This window comes from Dermacentor silvarum, chromosome 2 (assembly GCF_013339745.2).
Source record: "Dermacentor silvarum isolate Dsil-2018 chromosome 2, BIME_Dsil_1.4, whole genome shotgun sequence".
NCBI classification, from domain to species: domain Eukaryota; kingdom Metazoa; phylum Arthropoda; class Arachnida; order Ixodida; family Ixodidae; genus Dermacentor; species Dermacentor silvarum.
The window spans coordinates 128,197,905-128,214,498 of NC_051155.1; the positions used below are offsets into that span (position 1 = coordinate 128,197,905).

At 45.9% G+C, this 16,594-nt stretch overlaps 1 protein-coding gene across 1 annotated transcript in view; it reads left to right on the forward strand.

Moving 5' to 3' along the window:
- Positions 1-250: 250 nt before the first annotated feature.
- LOC119441750 (calcitonin gene-related peptide type 1 receptor-like) overlaps positions 251-16,594 on the forward strand; it is a 152,705-nt gene continuing 136,361 nt past the window's right edge. Inside the window, exon 1 of the mRNA XM_037706360.2 lies at positions 251-985. The gene's annotated coding sequence lies outside the window, so the exon portion shown is untranslated. The remainder of the gene's footprint in view (positions 986-16,594) is intronic.

Genomic DNA, 16,594 nt, shown 5'->3' on the forward strand with positions numbered 1-16,594 from the left:
CCCCCTACCCCCCCTCCCATCTTATAGTGTGATCCCATTCATTCAAATAGACTGCTACCTGGCCCGACTGGTGCAGGCCATGTACTATAGATGCGCTCATCTCATACCGGTGCGAACGCCGCCGGCCGCCTCTCGGCGACTGGTGCGGGAGCAAAGCCGAGGAGGCAACGTAGAGAAAGAGTGAGAGAGAGAGAGCAAGGGGAGCGAGACAGGGGAGGAGGAGAGACACCGCTTACCGCCGGTCGCCGTCAGCGCCCGCGCGGAGCGGTCGGTTAGTCGGTATCGGCCGCGCGACCGGCGAACAGCACGGCGGAGTCAGCTCTCCCAGCACCCGGTGGGGCTGTGCGTGCGCGTGTGTGCGTGTCGTGTCTTCCCCGCACGCGTTCTGGACGAAACGGCGCGGCAGTGGCACGCGCCTAAATAAACTCCCGTCGTCATTCTCCTCTCTCATTGCTCCCCGAAGACTTCGTTGAAAGCAAGCAAGAAGGCACTTCTTGTCAGCGCGGGAGGTCCTCTTTAAAGTTTCTCCACAGCCCAGCATCTGCCTTGTCTCAGTTTATCGCGGCAGTTGGCCGTTTCGCTCCCCGGACTTTCCTATTTTTCTTTATTTTTTTTTCTAGCCACTCCTGACGTTTCTATTTTGAAGCGCCATCCGACGTGTGTCCGAGACAAGAACGAAAGCCTTGCTTCGCTTCGGAGAAAGCGATGTAGCGTTAATTTCTCGCACCGTGTTCATCGGGGTGTTCGACTCCTACCCTCAACTCGCCCTCCTCCATTTCATTTTTTTTTCCTTTCGTGCGTTCATTCCTTTTGCGATATGGAAGTCCAGGTGAACAAACTTTGTTCCTGACCCTCCTGCTGCAAGAACAAGGCGTGTGTGTACAGTGACGCTTCATTCTTACCGGCTCATTTTGCGCTCGTGCGCAGCGGATAGGTGCAAGAACGTCAACAGCGCACGAGGAACTTCTGCCGGCTGCTGATCCTTGTAAGTCTGGGGAACTTCTTATTTGCCTTACATCTTGCCTCGACAATTAACTATCGCCGTTATTATCTTCGCATACCGACGTCTGCTAACGGAGCCTACGGGACATGAATCAACAATGTCAATTATTCAAGTTGTAGGCCAACTAGCATTTTGTTTTGTCGCGAAAATGATTCAGCAAGCAATGTGCAAAGCAGAAAGTCAGGGCCTTTTTTCTCGCACTAAGTTGTAGTAATTGCTGGTGATGTCATGAGGCTCCCGCGAACGGAGACAACAGAACCATCAGCTAAGCATCTGTAAGCTATACGCAAGTAAAATAGAATGTTTCAATTGGACGCGTAATGCTACGACTTTTTCGTATTGAGAAACCGCAAAATACAGGTAAAAAAGTCTGTAGCAGCCACGGCCAAGCTAAATGGCGGAAGATACAGCCTTGGGTAAAAATAGGACCCGTTTTAATTGATCAAAGGGTGGACTACATATAGCTCGAGAGGTGTTATATCCCCGAGATATTATCGCGACGCCACCTCCACTAGCGTATGTTCTTCTGTTGCCAATACAATATTTTTTTTTAATTCCAAACTTTAGTTCAGTGTTCGTTCTTTCAAATTTAGAATTCACAACAAGAGCTTCGAGGAGCGAATTCTGGCTGCTACGCCCGTTCCAATTATCTGTGGATCTCTCATCTAACAGTCAGAGTATTCTACCAATGTTTAAAGATTACGGGTCTACGCATCTTCCAGTTCTGGGCAGCCCTGCTTGTCGCACGCAGCGTGGTTGCGTGACCGAGCGAGCGAGATTTTTAATGCCGTGAAGCACGCGACCGTCGAGGAGGAAACCGAAAACGACACACGATGTACTCGTACTCTTTGCTTGAAGCGCGGGATAGCGCACTTTCTTTTAGAAACACGCCGTGAACATCGTCCGATCCTTTGATTATCCTCTGTTTTTTTTTGTTTTTTTTTTGTTTTTTTCACTATTAGCATGTATATCCCCACTACGTGAAAAGGAGTAGCTTCCACCGCTTAAAGGTGATAACGTCTCTAAATATAATACATATTGATATGAAAAAAAAAATTCTAGCCGAAAGCCTGTTCTGAAATGTCGAGTGTCGCGGCTACGTGTTAGAAAAATGGAGATGAATAGGTGAGCGTAAAGCGACACGATAGCATGGTAATATAGGTTTTGCCCAGCACTAATGGCGAGGCGTGCTGTAGTTGCGTACCATAGCTATCACTTACGGAGGTGAGATGCGGTCGTCGCGTGCGGGTTGTCTCACAGTTTCTGGCGGCATAAGTATATGTCGCGTCATTTCCAGGTGATGTATTGGTAGAGGGGGTGCAGAGGCCAACTTCAGTGTGTTTATGACGATTTCCTTCTCGGGGTTGCATGATACCGACGTCTGCAAGTGCATGGCATTTTATGCGCGCTTTTACGCCATTCATGTCATCTAGTGCGAGCACATCTTACTGCACATAGAAAACACATTTGCCAATATAACGCAGCAACGTATACCGCAACCGCGTTTTTTTTTTTCACTTGCATCGTTGTTCTCTGGATTCTATCACTTTGAAGGTAATTTTCTCATTGTATCACTTTCAAAAACTCGGGTCTAGAGAGCTTCGCTTTGCCGCGTCCGTAATCCGTTCGGTGTTGTCTAAAAAATCTAAAAAGAATTTTTTTCAATGTAATCGAACGAGCAGGTATATAAAAGTAGTGTGTATAGGGAAGCTTGGAGACAGTAAGTGGGATTTGTAAATCCTTGAAAGTGTGCCTGGTAAAACTAACGAACGCGCAATTGATTAACAAAAGCCCAAGACACGGGAGAACTCGCTGGCGGAAGGATTCGGCGGAGCACAACTTTAGTGATGTCGCACTCACAACATCACCAGAGATTCAAACGATCGCCATCGCATTTACAAGCACCTAATCCTCACATGGCATGACAGCGTATAGAGTTACTGAGCGTAAACTTTGCCATTACTGTGCAGTATCATCAGCCTAAGGCTACCACTTTGCAATTATTCAAGACGTTTAAGCGTTTGCACCCAACTGACAGTATTCTTGATGTACATCTGTCACCTGTTAGGAGTTTGCACAGATGTCGTGGAGCCTTCCTGACTTCCTTATTTTGCTTACATGGGAACGCTTCTACAGTGAAATGTTGAAGTAAGAGTTAGCCATAAATAATTTCGCAACATCTTTATTTGGTGATTCCTTTTATGGCTTCAGCCCTGACGTGGTCCAAGAATCCACGTGGCTTTACGGTAAAAGTTAGCATGCAATCGGGTTTAACTTATCAGGATGCCTTTTTAGTGGTCTGTGTAATAAGGTTTGAAAAGGGCCATCGGATGTGCTTGGCGGACACTGGTGGGCGGACGGCGCTGAGGTTATAGCAGTCGTAACTTTCAACTGTTGCAATGCCTGGCTAATGTCGCTGCAGCGGCAATTGTGCCACAGAGTTCGGTGGTACGTGGCCGCCCCATCCACCAATCTCCATGTTTCCGACGTCGGCATCGCAAGCTGTTTGTAAAGTGGCGCGCCCCTATTATGGCATGTGCGCACCTTATTGCGAGCATCTGAACAGCGCAAAGTGTGAAGCTGACTTATCATTTGCTCTCTCTGCGCTTACCGGGAAATTGTTTAGCGCGGGAATTTATCATGCAACTTGCGTGTGTTGAAACTGCGAATAGTGGAGAGAACAATGACGCTCCTAGATCGCCCAAGCGGGGAAAACGGCCGTGTAGTTTAGCGATGACGACAGGTGCTTTGGGGCACGCGTTGGTGAAAGCTAAGAATTGCTCTAAATGGGAACTCACGAGGAGGAGGAGGAGGAGGAAGGCAGGGTACAGCAGAAAAGCCGAGAGGTCGGCTGGAGCTGCTTTGTCTCTGATCTGCAACCCTGCGTAGGGGAGAGCGAAAAGTGGAAGGAATGAGAAAGAGAGGGGGTGCGGATGACGACCATAGCGTAGAGTGAACTGTGAACCACATGCGACGTGCAAAGAACGTGAAGCTATAGGTTAACTAGTGTAAACTTCGCCGGGCGAAGCTTTGCTAAGGAAAGGGCTTAGGGGAATTACTGACGTAGAACGAGAGACGGGACATGAAGATATAAATAAGGACAAAAAAAATGTGCGCCAATATTTGAACCAAACTGGTTCACATTAGCGGCATTTTGTGCACTCCCATTATGACTTCAAAATGCGTAGAAAGTAGCTTTTAATAATTAATTATTGTTTATTTATTTATTGATACTGCGACTCAGCGTGACGGTTAGTGCGAGTGACCGCTAAAATGATGAAGTAGCGGTAAATTTATTATGATGCCAGTGCATAAAAGGGGCTGAGAATAAGAAAAGTACACAAGACTGCGTCCGTTTCCGCTGCCTCATAATGACGTCGAGCAAACGTGCTCACACCCTATTGCGGAAGATATGTGTGAGAAAGAAAATACTTAGCGTAGCTTGCACTGGAGGACCAATGCTAAAGAGGCGGCGGAGCTGATGGGCACCAGCACCTAGCTAGTCCTAGCTTTTGGGCTAGGCTCAGCCCTACCAAATAATCTCCAGCATGTCCCGGAATTTATTTATTATTTCTCGATAATCGATTAGCTATTGATTGGCTATCGATTGGCTATCGCAAGGTATTGGCCGCGTAATTGGGCTAGGCTAAGCACTACCAAGTCATCCCCAACATTTTCCAAAATTTATTGATTATTGATTGATTATCTATTAGCTGTTGATTGGCTATATATTTACTATCAATGACTGATTAAGCTTATGTAGTCCCAACCATGCTTAGCTAGACTTAGCCCGGCACAGCCTCGCTAGCTCACAGTAGTATGTGCCATTGCGCTTGGACCCTTTCTGCATGACCGCCAGGATCGGCCCACATTTTCGCACGTTACGGACTAACGCTCGGCTTAAACAGCTCCCCTCTTAAAAAGTTCACCGCCCTTTCACTTCTGTGAAGATGGAAGCCAGCGTAGCTGTAACTACGGTGGGTCTGCTATAGTGAATATTGCTATAGTGAATTTAAATGTTATCATTATTGACTATATTGAGCGTCTTCAGCATGCTGGTCAAAGAACAAGGACACCGGCGTCTTGTTTTCGCCCGGCGTGATGGCCAAGTAGTGCGTTTGCAGCGTCAAGTCCGCCCCATCGTCATAGGCTACCGTATGAGCCGCAGCGTTCATAGCCGCGGCACACTGCACGGCCGCATGAGGATCCTGACGTAAGGATCCTGTAAGATGTGGTTGAACGAGCGTCCATCCTATAGCGAGTCCGAAGGGCATCTGCTGATAACAGTGCAAGCGCAATGTCTACGTCACAAGACAAAGGGGCGCAACGATTGGTGGGACGTGCCACCGCCGAGTATAGCGACACTTCTGAAAGAGGCATCGGTGGTGGCGAGGGGTATAACAATGGGACATCCATAATTTGTTTTGACACCTGTGCTGAGGCACAACTGGCGCGAAAGCGCCACGCACATGGTGCCAAAGCAAATGCTGCCTATGATAGTTCTTGTCTACATGCGGACACGATCCTGGGTAACCTAGCCCTTCACAGCTTCGCTGTAAAAAATTTCCGGTACTCGATCGGCGCAAAGCTTGACGGACGAAACCATGAGAATGCCCGTGTACCGTGCATTAGGTGTACGTTAACCACTACAGCTGGTAGAAATTATGCCGCAGTCCCCCACTACGGCGTACCGCCATTCCCATAATTATATCGTGGTTTTGGCACGTAAAAGCCTTGAATAAAATTTAAGCCAGAGAGAAATCTTAGGTGCATACACGTACGCGATTAATTTTTTTCCAACGTGGTGTGCTAAGTGGCTATATAACTGAAACGTGGCCACGTTCTCGCTCGTGGTTGGTTCTGCCATGAACATTTATTGCACCGTTTCTTCACAGATGGTTATCTGTGAGTTCCACATACAGCCTGTAGAAAATTCGGAAAAGAAAAAAAAGAAACGATGACGTCATCTTTTGTTTGTTGATTTCCCTGAGTGAAGGCTTGCGTAAAAAAGGCAGTAGAAAACGCTGAAAAGTTATGTGTGAATCGTTGCTACGGATCCAATTTGCTGAATATGCAATGGAATAGAAAATGCAACAAAATATCGGGCAAATTGAGTTAGTGCTCCTAGTTCCGAAGCGAGCGCCCGCATTTGTTCTAAAAGATGGATATTATCGCGAAACGTTTCAACGATTCTCGACCTGTCTACCGTACATTGGGTGCACGTTAAAGAAACCCATGTGTTCAAAATTAACCCGGAGCCCTTCACACGAGCGGCCTTCATAATCATAATATCGTCTTTCTCGGCCGTAAAACCCACGAATTTATATTTATATTTTAATGGAGGTCTGGCTTCTACTTTTGAGAAGAAGGACGTCTTGATCTTTCAAAGCGTATTTTCGCATGACGCTTAATATCAGTCATTACTCATTTAGAAAACCTAGAATGCTTAGCCGTGAACCTTCAACAACCAGCCCGCACGGACCCCATACATCCCAGTGGCAGTAACGTTTATTCCGTCACATTTCTTACTGTGTATTTCCAAGACCAAATAAACATTGCAACTTGTCTTTTTTCATAATACATTATGTCAAGATTAATACACGTAATTTGGGAAATTTATAAGAATAACAAAAATTTCCTTTGTTTATTTTTTAATACCGCTAATTTGCAACATGCCCAAGTTTGGGCGCTTCTCGTGATTGTTGGTAGTGACGATGGCAATTTCCTCGACTTTCAACAACTTTCATGGCAAAATCCAACACAGCAACAACAAAAAAGATGCTAATTCTGGTGGTTATTTTGCAATGTTCGGTGTTCGCGATTTCCCCCTTCATTTTATATCGGTAATAAGCAGATTAGTAAGATTCAATACTATTGACACAGTCTATCACTGAATATTTTTAGAGCCGCAGCCACAAGCCACAATAATTTTCATTTTTTTGCAAGCTAACAAAAATGCGCATTAGGCAAAATCCGCAAAACGCGCTTCTGAATGATCCGGCACTTCTACAAGGCATCCTTCTTTCTTTTTTTATTAGACCAAACAGGATTTTGAAAAATCGTCTGTGGCACATAGCATATTTCTAGTCATTGCGCTAGATTACTCATGGAGGCGGATATTGCTTGCACAAGAAATCAAAATTAGTAGTCGACTAGTCAATAAGAGTTCACTAATTCATTTTACTTATTTACTTTGCGTCACACATTTGAATTTAGGAATTGCAGCCGGTCAGTTGGCAAGACGCGTCCACTTGAACGAAATTTCTAAAATGACACCACTTTGGAGATGTTCATTTTCAAAGTGTGTAACGAAGTGCATGGCAGTTCCAGTTACTTTCGTGCTTCAGATGCCTAAAACGGTGGTTTGTTAAAGAAGTAAGAGGGACAATAATGCATTTTACCCCAAGTTTCACGGCGTGGATCCCGAAACCCGTGCGATCCCTACAATTCTTTCCAAGTGAACTTTTCATGCAAACTCACCGGAAACAATTCGCAAATTGCAATATGAGCCGCAAAGTAAGTAATTAAAACGTTGTTTAGTGAATTCTCGTTAATTCGTTGATTAGGCATTTCAATTTTTCCTGCGAGTAATGGCCGCTCCTTCGAGTATTCAAGCTCAAGGACTACAATGGCACTGTCGGCCACAGGTCATTTGTAAAAATTCTGCTTGGTATACAAAAATAAACAAATCTTTTTTGTCGCCAAACTACAACATTGGCTTCGTTGTCCTTGGCAGTAAGATAACTTTAGATATATACATATCAGATTTCATAATCGTCACCTGACATGCGCAGTCGAATTATCCAAACACATTCGCTTATAATCCTCCATTCACGACCAGCTGATCGCATAGATAACGTGGGCGGTTCGTCGCCTGACCACTGAAGAAGCGCGAAAACCGCCAAAAAGAAAGAGCATCGCAAACGGCATTGCTGCAGTGTCGAGCTCATCGTGTCTATAGAAGCAATGGAACTAATGGAATCAGTATTCTACAATAATATTGTTATTATTATTATTTCTTTAGAAAACGTTTATACACATGACAGGAAAGGGAAAACGTGGGGATGGCTTGGAACTGCCACCGGCAGGGGCGCAACGCCTGCCTGTCTCTTCAGAAAGGAGAAGAGAAAAACATAATAATGGAAAGAAAGAAGGGAAGGAAAGAAAGAGCCGGGATGACAAATGTCAAAGGATAAAGCAGAACGCACACGCACAGTACAGGTCAGACAAAGCGCCGGTCAGACACGCGACCTGGTAACTGCAGGTCGCGCTGCTAAAAGAATGTTAATATAAAAAAATAATGCCTGAGGTCTTGCCACTTGAAAACAAAAATAAGCTGCAAACATAAACTCAACTAAGTTGCTTGTAGAAAAGTAAGGAGAGTGCGATGAGCTCGAATGCGTCCAGACGCAAGACCACTGGAATACAAACATTCGTCGAGTGTCGTACACCGCAGGCCAAGGAGATGATGTAGCCTTACTATAGTGTGCGCTGTGCAGTGAACACGGGACACTCCAATATCAGGGGCCAAGTCTCTCGTACGAACCGAAATTGAGACGTACATCATTGACATATATTACAAATAGCGCATGACAATTTTTAAAGCTCTGTCATAGTTTTTGCTGTTGAGAGACAGTGTAAAGGGCGATGAGGTTTTCGTCGCGGGTGGCGACGTGTTGGAGACTACGCGTGCCTCTGTCGCCTATCCATTTTGCTTGCGGCCTATTACCGCCTTCGGCGTGCGTGAATCATCGATCACTCATTCGTAGCATGTCTTATTCCGCTAATGTCCCTAAGCGCAAGAACCTAGTCACTTGGTACCCTTTTAAAATCTCGCGCGCTCTTTAGGCAGCCCGAAAAATTGAAAGCCGCAGCAGCTAAGATAACGGAAAGAAATTACTCGGATATTTCCTAACAGGGAGGAGGCGCGGTGCTCTACAACTTTTCGATTGAATATATTGTAGTTTCAGCGATTCTCAAAGATTTGGATCATTGCAACATGCCCAAACTCGGGCGCTTCTCGTGATTGTTGGTAGTGACGATGGCAATTTCCTCGAATTTCAGCAACTTTCATGGCAAAATTCGTAAATAATAATCCAAGATCATTGTCGAATATACTTTGAGTTACTCAAGAGGAGAGTGAACAACGGGACAGGTCACGGATAGTTGCACTCTCGTATACACGAGCAGACGTGGCTTTTTAAGGCTAGCGGCAAGTCAGTTGAAACATCCTGTATAGACCAGGAGCTTTGCGCGTGCCCTATGTACTCACGAAATAAACAATTGTTGTTTGGACGCTTGCGACGCATCGACAACCGACCACTATGCGAAGGTCTTCTTTTGTATTCCAGACCAAAGTACTGTGTGTGCCTCTGAGGGTTTTTATTGTGGTAACAATTATATGAACCCTCTATAAGCGCATTTCTGCCGTCGCCATCGCCGTAATGTTCCGTATAAACTCCAAACATGCTAACAACGTCGCCGCGTGCCTTGCGCTATATGTGCGAGTGAAAGCTTCCTAGGGTCAGCCGACGATCGCGGCTCAATCTCACGCGCACGAGGGAGGAAGGTGTGGCGGAAGCACGCCGTCTTCGTTGCGCGCGAGGTGAGGGAGGGGGGGCGTTCTACTCCGGTGGCTATTAAGGCGCGGCTGCCATGTTTTTCAGGCGATCTGCAATGTGGACAAAGTACACAGAGTGCAGGTAGCTTCGTATGTGCTGTGCTTTCGACGTTTAGTTAGCGAGAGACAGCACGAAGGTCAATTCGATCGCTGCTGCCGCCGCGCTTCCTCACTCCAACGTTTTCACAGAGAGTTTCCGCGGTCATCTAGCGAGATGTGTTCATGTTCACCTGTGTACGCGGCACACCGTGCTTGTTAATTTAGTTAGTAAGCGAATGTTTATACGGCCGATAAGATTAATATCCTTACTTCTTATAGATGTCTACTAATATGCTATCGCAGTCGATGCTTCGCCTTTTAGGCAAAACTCCAAACTTTTTCTGGATATGCTACCGCGATAAGCATTTGCAGTTCTCTTCATTCGGGCGTATCTGCTTTTTCTTGTTACCCTCATCTTCACTTAACCTTTTGTTCCCCTTCCCCGATTCCCCAATGCTAAGTAGATGGCTACTCTTTAGTTAAAAACACTATCAGTTCGGGGCGACCTCTCAGCCTTTTTGTTATAATTAATATCTGTCCACTACCAAAGGCCGTTGCATGAGCAGGAGACAGTCTATGTGTAATTTACCTTGCTGAACAACACAACGCCCCGCCAATGAATTATAACTCTTGAGTGTTTTCTTCGTATCTTCTCTTCATGGTGGATAATTAGTAGAACTTAGTCACACAGCGCATGCACACTAGGTCTTTAATTGAATTCACGGCCACAATAATCAAGCAGTGTATATATATATATATATATATATATATATATATATATGCATGAACGAAAAGAAAAAAAACCGAGGGGCCCAATTTCCATTCATATTGTCCCGTGGCAGTGACGGTCAATAACACCGTAGCACCACTGTAATTGACGAATCTAACTTTTTATTGGGCGAACTTGTGCCCACCAACTAAGTGACACTCGAAGCACAATGATTGCGGCGAACACAGTCGGCGATCGTCGAAATCTTATGTGCGCGGGTCAAGCGCGTCGGCTTTTACACTTGAGTCATCAAAAGTTCCAGAGTAATTGCTGGTGCCCGCGTGTCTTCGCGTCGCGTCTCACAAACATGCAATCAGATTACACACGGTGTTCGGTGACAACGGATAGAACCATCGGCCAAATTCGAATAACTTCCGATACATCCAGGCGCGTCCTGCGCTGAGCGATGACATTTCTTAGACGGTCAAATGCAGTCACCCGAGAAAGATAAACAAGTACACGCGTCACTATAATAAGAAAAAGAAACAAACAATGACACATGTGAGTTTCGATGGCGTGCCATAGAGATCTGTAGAGCATGCAATTATAGGTTAGAAACCATCGCCGGGTCTATCCCGCTCGATAAAAAAAGTCGGATTTTCGCCCTGAAAGGCGAAGCATCACTTGCGATAGGAAATTTACTAGTAGAGTATACGGAGTAAGGATAGTAGTTTTATGGGCTGCATACAGTTGGACACATTCGCTTACTAACTGAATTAAAAGCATGGTGTCAGCGCGCTCAAGCAAACATGCATGGATCACACTCGATGACCGCAGACAAGCACTGTCAATTCGCTGGCGTGAGCAAGCGCGGTTGGAGTAGTGACCGAAGGTTCGTGTGGTCTATCGCTTCAACGGAAACTGAGCGGCGAAAGCACAGCGCATACAAAGGTCAGAGCCGTGTGGAGATCGCTTTCAAGATACGGTGCGTGATTGCGCCCTCAACCGCGCGAAGTACGTAGTTCCTGGCAGAGTAGAAGCCGCGCCCCCTCGCTCTCTCGCTGCCTTCCCGCTTTCCTCCTTTCGCGTGGGAGATTGAGTCGCCAGTTCCCCTTGCACCCGGTCTCAAGATACGCATTGAGTGCGGAAGCTAAACGTCGCTTCCCCTCCCTCCCTGTCTCCCTCCCATCTCCCCACGGCCTTTCGCACTACCGGAGACGTCGTGTTTGCTCTCCGCTGTGCGTTTTCTCTCCATGAAAGCGCGCGTCCCTCACGCGGTTTCACTCGCACATACAGCATACGGCGCGCGGCGACGAGTTTATCGCCGTTGAACTTTATACGGAACCTCACGCCGACGACGAAGGCGATGACAGGAATGCGCTTGGAGTGTCCATATAATTTCTATCGCAATAAAAGCAAAATACGACGCGCTGGAGGGCGCAATAAATTCAGGCACGTGACGAACTTGCGTCGCGCCTCTTTTGTGCATGTTTTAATCGCGGCATTACACAAACGTGGGGTCTCTCAAAACTCGCGATTCACCTACAGGCGCATCCGCACACACATTTCGCGCCTTCGTCTTCGTCCACTAGAAAAAAAAAACAACACACAGACACAAAAACAAAACAAGGCGATCTTCAGCGAGACGACCTACGAAGGCGTAAAATCCTCGAAATGCGCGTCGCACTCCTTTTATTCCTGCGTGCCGTCAGAGCGTGAATCCGACCGCAATAAGCAGCGTCATTCGGCATACACGACGGGACCACTTTTATTTTATTTTATTTTTTCTCGCGGGCGTTTTATGCCGAAATAGCTCCTTTGTTTCCCCGCGCAGCAGCTCAGGCTAATAATTCGCGTGGCTGCGTCATTACGACCGCAAAAACATAGCTCGTCGGCCCGGCCCTAGCTAGTACGATGGTCGTCAGGGGACGCGTTGCAGACCGCCTCGCCGTTAGCGTAGTGATGTGCTTCGTAGAAGGGCACAGGCAACAGGGAATAAAATGCCAGTGCTGAAAGGGAGATGAAGAGAAACAGCTAAAAAACAACCGACAAGCTGAACGTAGCAGGAAAGACTAATTGCAGTTTCATTTTCTTTCTTTCTGATGCGGGAAGTAACAAGTTAGCCACCCTCGAAATGGTTCTTCTGCTTCCCGTGGAAAAGTAAGTAAGAAAAATGACAAAAAGGGGAAAAAAAAGCCAACTGCTACGTAAACCAATGTAATGACCAAGGGTTTTCAAAAGCAACGGCCCCTTCCCAGCTAGTATTTTTTCTTTTTTTTTTCGTGCATAAGTTTCCTTGAACCTGTTGTTTCGCGATCCCGCAAACCGTCCATGCGCGCGGCATGGAGGATTTATTGCACTTGGGAAGAAAGTGCGACCGCGCGTTTCTGCGTTGCGTTTAAATGCAAAATGCAAAATAATGTCATCACTATCTTCTACAATTGCAATCCTTTTGCGGAAAGTGAGAAACTCAATTATATAACTACTTATGCTTTTAGCACCGACTAAATGTGGGCGCGCAGTTATGAAAATGGGTGACCTTCATTTTAGCTACAGTAATTTTTTTAAAATTGCCTGTGGCAGATGGCACAGTTATAATCCTTGATCTTAACTACTCGATGAGGCGGCCATTACTTCCACGAGAAATGAAAACGCCTAATTGAATAATTACCATAATTACGCAAAGTAAATTTTCAATAAATTTTTTACTGTACATCTTTTAATCTACGAAATCTAGCCGCTGAATTCGCAAGGCGTATTCACTTGCAACAAATTATCAGGACCGAACCAGTTTCGAGCTATTAATTTTCAAAGTGTCGGACGAAATGCATGGGCGTTCCAGTTAACTTTCTGAGGAAAACGCTGTCTTATGCATTGAAGAACAAAGTTAACTGCAACGCCCATGCATTTTGTTGGACACTTTGAAAATTATTATCTCGAAACTGGTTCAGTCCTCGGAATTCGTTCCAAGTGGGTACGCCTTGCTAACTAAGCGGCTATAATTCGTGGTTTGAAAGATGTGCCATATAATATAATTAAAATAGTCAATTAGCGTAATTGTGACAATTATTCAACTAGGAGTTTTGATTTCTCGTGGAAGTAATGGCCGCCTCATCTAGCAGTTAAGACCAAGCATTATAATTGTGTTATCTGCCACAGGCAAACTTTAAAAAATTGGTGTAGCTAAAATGAAACACCTGGTATATGTTAAGCGCATGCGGGCTTTTAGCGGATCTAAAGGTCCCACGGTATCAGGTCACACAGAGAAAGCCGGTAGATACCGCCTCTCTTGCAAGAAAAAATGAGGAAGTGTGACATTTCGAGAGTGTTTTAAAAATTGTGAAGTTTCTTGTTCCGACCACCGTTCGTTCCCCCACGATAAAGTCCTCGCGAAATAAACGTTGGAGTTCACTCATCCGCTTTACTATGCTTGCGATAGGATATACAAAATTATTCAGCGCAATCTGTCAGGTAACGTCTAGACTACGCAACCCTCAGACTACCTTAAGATGTTATACCGTACTTTCGGTGCAAAGTTTCCTGATGCACAGAATAACATTGCACACACTCGCCACTAAAGCCTCAGTAATATTTTAATAGATGTTCTGTCGCAGGTATACCTACGTATCAGGTATACCTATGTTTTGACACTTAGCAGGCTTTCGCGTTGTGTTATTTTGTATTACTTAAGATTAGTGACTTGAGGATTGTCGCACACCTTGCAGAACGCGTCGGTTTATTGCTGTGTCGGTGCCTCTTTTTTCTTAAGTTGGCTGTTGAAGTATATGTTTGAAGAGCGTTTTATCACCAGAACATTCGCGCGTCAACTCCTCAATCCTTTATTCCGAATAATTTATTGTTTATGTAGGAGCCAACGACACAATAGTTGCCAAAATTTTCAACTTCACCCAAATAAATGAGATATAAAAAATTCCACGGTTGCGTGCGCCCCGACTCTCGTTGCGTTATTTATTGGATTCGTGTCTTTCAGTGCATATTTACCATTTCTAACCGCGTCTATTCAAGACATGTTTAATATATTCACATCTCTGATATCCACTTCCGAATCGTGTTTCGTTGTTTACCATTCTTGTTTCCCACCAGCTCTAGCTTTTAAAGTAGCGTGTGCCAACTTGATAAACAATCCGCCATGTTGTGTATACGTAAAACGGTGCGCGAAGATCTATGATCCAGCGCTCAGCAACACATTCGAGGATGCTTAAGCATGTTACACCCAGATATTTCTTGCGGACGAAACTGGCCATATGGCGTAATCGAACATGGATGTGCAAAAAGTTACCGTGCGAAATTTTGGCACAAAGTGAGCCGCGGTTGTCATTCGACGCTAATCTTCAACGTGCTTGCACCGATGGCGCCGACCTCCTCGTCGCTGCCCGGCTGTGTTGCCCCGAGTGCGGTCATTCAGGCGACACGATACGTTGGAAATCTGCCGCAGAGGTCACTGACTGCATCATTATGTCTTCCAAGCCTAACGGAGTGACAGGCGTATCGAAAGAGGAACGCGATCGCTACAACGAACGCGAAATATGAAAAAGCAACGTCGGTGCTGGAGCTAAGGGGGCGTACGAGGGCAAAAGTTGGGGGAGGATGGGGGATGAGGGGGGGGGGGGGGGGTCATTCTTGGAAACGGCGAGTATCACGTTTCGTTCGCGTCTGAGGCATCGCGTCACTGCTTATGACTCCACCGTGATACAGAATGAGCCGATGACGCCCGCCTGTCGTGAAAACCGTCCTTCGGACGTCGACCTTGACGCCGCGTTCCTACGAGAAAAAAAAAGGGAAGCCTAGAACAGTACTAATGAAAAAGAAAGACAGAAAGAGAGACCACGTAAACGGCCGTTGGATAAAAAAAAAAAAGCCCAGCGGCCGTACCTTTGTCTTCGTTTCTGCGCTCCTATGTACGCCGAACGACATTTAGTATGGCGTGATGGAGGGCATCTAGAAGAACAAAACGAACGGCACGGAGAAAAAAAAAAGACGCTGTGCCGCTTCGGTGTAGTCGGGCGCATGTGTAAAACGGATAACAGTCCGACTGATGCACACAGGCTTCGGTCTAGCTCTCTCGCTCTCTGTATCTCTCTCTCTCTCTGTATCTCTCTCTCTCTCTCTCTCCCCCTTAATATATATTAACGTAAGAAACCTCGCTGTTCCGCTACTTCACCTTATCAGGAATTAGGTGCCCAGGGGCTTGCATGCGGAACCGAAGCCGGCTGCGTCTGGACGCGCCGGTCTGACGATCGACGCGATAACATTCCGAGCGGTCGGTGTATGGACAAACGACTCGCCTGTACGCTGCCAGAATGATGAACAGGAATTGTACCGGTCCACGAGAAGGCATCGCATGTGATGTGTTTTCCCACTCACTCTAGTCCGAGCGTGCAAGTTGTGTTGTCTTTGTCAGTACCTTTCAAAGACGGTCCAACGTTGTTACACCAAGTTTCCTACGCATGACCCTTGTTATTGCGGGGTGAGGATATGTATACGATGTTATCAGGTTCCTCACAGTCTGCACCTTTGCGGTTCTCCATAATAGTAAGGTAGTGGGTACGCAATGAGAAGAAATGTTGGAAGGTGAGGTCGTCGACACATTCGCTGCTCAGAGTCTAAATGCTATCTGGCCTCCAAAAACTTCTGTACTTCTTGAGTTGATTATTTTTGTCGAGCAGCTTGCACTGTTGCATAAATGTGTATTTAAGCAAAAGCGGGGAGGTCATCCTCATGTGGAAATTGCAGTAGTGGCGCAGTGAACTTGTCGTACATGAGCCAACGATTATCTTTTTGATTTCTCTGTAACTTAGCAGCTCGTAGAATCCTCTGTCAAGTCGCCATCTTCCATGCCAACGCCTCAACAGGTGGTGAATGTACGTTGTAAACGCAAAAGGCCTGTGCATTTGAGAGAAAGAGACAGCAGAGTTTACTGAAAGCTGAAGATGTCAGACATGCTGTATGCAAGATATTTGACATTTTCGACAACTCACGAGGTCTTCAGGTATTTCCTCCTAGGCCCTCGTGATGGAAGGTGGAAGGGGTCGCCGAACCACAAGTCTCTCTAAGGTTTACTCTAGACTGAGATGCAGCGTCTTGCAGCAAAATCTTCAAGGTGTTACACCTAAGAAAATCTTACCAACTCAAGATAATGTAGCCGACGGTTCACATGTATTTTAATGATAATGACGAAGGAAACATAAAAGAATATATGTCG